Source organism: Sinocyclocheilus grahami, unplaced genomic scaffold (assembly GCF_001515645.1).
Source record: "Sinocyclocheilus grahami isolate Dianchi unplaced genomic scaffold, SAMN03320097.WGS_v1.1 scaffold87.1, whole genome shotgun sequence".
In the NCBI taxonomy this organism is placed as follows: Eukaryota; Metazoa; Chordata; class Actinopteri; order Cypriniformes; family Cyprinidae; genus Sinocyclocheilus; species Sinocyclocheilus grahami.
In genome coordinates this window covers 1,249,323-1,252,389 of record NW_015505266.1, presented here as the reverse complement: position 1 = coordinate 1,252,389, position 3,067 = coordinate 1,249,323, and the positions used below count along the sequence as shown (strand labels likewise).

The 3,067-nt window shown below is 35.4% G+C and overlaps 1 pseudogene; it reads right to left on the bottom strand.

Annotated features, from left to right (window-relative positions):
• Positions 1–454: 454 nt before the first annotated feature.
• Positions 455–2,741, bottom strand: LOC107586985 (uncharacterized; annotated as a pseudogene).
• Between the last annotated feature and the right edge of the window lie 326 nt (positions 2,742–3,067).

The following is a 3,067-nucleotide window of genomic DNA, read 5'->3' as shown; positions in this document are numbered from 1 at the left end:
ATTTATTTAATATTTAAAAGAAATTATAATAAAAACCATTCAAAGCAATTATTGTCAAAATAACTGTTGTAGTATAACCAGCAGGACAGCATTGATGTGTGAACTGAATTTGGAGAAAGTACAGTGTGTTACAGTGAAGTTATTAATATTTGTCATAATAAAAAATAGCCAATAAAAATAATAAAAAACAGCCAATATGTTAATGATAAGCTTGTTAATAAGCAACTAGTTAATTAATTGGTCCCTATACTAAAGTGTTACTTAGTCTTTTAATATTAAACATTTAGATTTCAATTGTCTTTGAAAAAGCAAAATATTCTTTATATTCTTTAAATGAAAAAATAAAGTATATAGCCTACATTTCTGCAGGGTTCACACTTCTTTATGACCAATGGATTTCCATGAATTTTTTACGAGAACTGACTATTAAAAAGAACAAATGTTCCATGGCTCTTTATTCAGTGACTGATTGTGATGTTCTCCACTTCTTTTCAGCTTTTCTGGATCTGATGTCATAAATCACTATTGCAACAGTAGCCACGCCCACTACAGCTGAGATGACCAATCGAATCACAGCTTCATTGAAACCGCAACAGTGGACAGAGTCTAAGGACAGAAAAAGAGGTTTTATTCAGAACCTGCACCAAAATTATGACTAATAATTTTCTGAAGTATTAGTATTAGTGTTACCACTGATGTACCTTGACATAGTTGAGTAATGTCCAGATGTTCAGGCAGGTCAGAGAATGAATTGTTGAGCACACAGCTGTAGGTGTTTTTCTCCTGATATTCCACCTCCAGAGGTAGAGAGAGACTGATGCTGAGATCAGACACACTGATGCGGGACAATAAAATGTTTCCTTTGTACCAGGAGAGAGTCACATGACTCACATTCAACACTGAACACAGTAGGTCACATTTTGACTCTGATGATGAAGAACATGTAGATTATCTGGTGATGACAGGGATGGGAAGATGAGCTGGAAAACATGAGGGAGTAAGGTGAAATAAATTACTTTATACTATAGAAATACTGTGGGAAAAATACATTTAAAGTCCTATCAACAGTATCTGTGGCCAGCTAATATCCTTATGTAGCGCCTCTCTAAACTATAATGAGAGGTGGCTATCCTGAATTCTTTAAATATCTATCCAATCAAATAAGTGAGGTTTCTCTAATAACTTATCTGTGTTTGCTTTGTGTGGGTGTAATTACTAGCTTATTAAAGGAAATACTTTTCCCTCTTTAAATCACTATTTAAGCAGTAATATTTACACTGTAACAGGAAATTAAAGGTCACAAATGCATTTAAATTCACATTTAACACATAAGGGCCCAAGAAAATAAAATAACCGGCAAAAACCTAGCTTAACGTGAAATATACCCTTCAAATGTTCAAATGATGCAGGCCTGAATGTAGCTTGGGTACGTAGTAGCCTTAAACCCAATGGCTGCTTCACCACGCAGGCCAAACAAACAAGTGGTACCTTTACTCAATGTGAATGTAACCTCACGCGCACCAGATCAAAGGCGTCAGCCGCAGAAGACAGGACTGGAGGATTTGCGATGAAGAGAAAACGGTTGAAGAGAAGATTCACATCGATATTTCCACACAGGCTTAACTAATCAAGGTCGCTGGCCGCTAGCTTGTCAGCAAAGTCCATGCAAACACTAGCCACTAAATCAGCGGCTAACTTAAACTTACATCTGTCATAACTGTAATGAGTTTATCACTCAGACAAACAGAACTATCACCATTAACGTCTCGTATAAGAGTCCGTATTGAACACTTTCATTTTCTGGTGCATTAAATTAACAGTAACCGTCTTTTCCTTTCCACAAAAACTCACTCGCCTTCATTCCTCCTCGCGTCCTCCACTTCTTCTTTACTTTGACCTTTCCTGTCATTGGCTCATACACAAAACTTTCAGAAATAAAATACATTTGTGTAACTCTTTCTTCCTATTCTCACAGGCATATTTTAAGCATTTTCCACATATATTATTACCCAACAAATATTTAACATTTTAAATGAACATTACTCCATAGGCATTTCTCTCATTGAGCAAAAGCATAACTTCTTTGCTGGTCAATGAATCTGAACTTTTTTAACCTTAAACTCTATTTAGTAAACTATGAAATTATTTATTCAAACTTGTATATGTTATACTAAAGAACATATTTCAACAGGGTTACACTTTGAACATATGAAATATATAAGAGATTAATAATTTATTGTTAAAACATGACTTGCCGGAGTACATTAAATTCATGTACTCACCATAGACAGTAACATTGAATGATTCTCTTTTGAATGGACTCCTCATTTGATAAAGTCCAGAGTATGTTGTTCTGATGTGCCTGATGGTCAGAGATCCAGTTTGATTGTCCATTTGTAGTCTGTCTCCGAATATCTCATTCTCATAATATCTAATATATGTCTCCTCATCATGCTGAATGACTCTAGCTATCTGATTACGTTCAGGTCCAAACATCCAGTCTATATGACGCATATAACGTCTATAATGCTTGTATGGTATCTTGACATCAGTGTGTAGAGTAACAGAATCTCCCTCTGTCACTGTCACTATATTTACTCCATCTGTATAAAACACACCAAGACAATGAGATGAAACAGCAATGAACTAAACATGAAGCCATAAAACACATTTAACTTACCAACAAGATGCCACAAACAGAAGAATATGAATGTGTGAAACATTTTTCAGCAGTAGGAGATAAAAACACTGATCTGAAAAGCCACAACAGAAAGTGTCATTAATGTACAAAAAAAAATCTGATGCTTTCAGTATCTTAAAACTGTAAATAGCCTACTGAGTCTAATGGATGAACTTTTCTGACCGTGAGAACATCTCCTCCAGTCTTCATGCAGCTACAAATGGCTTAATGTCAGTTCCTCTGACAAGTCACATGTTAGAGTCTATGACAGGGGTTGGCAACCTTTTGGACATGAAGTGCCATTTTTTATTTTTCTGATTAACCGCTGTGTCAATAACCCCACCCCTTTTTCAAATGCATGATGTACAGTATGTATACCCTACATAC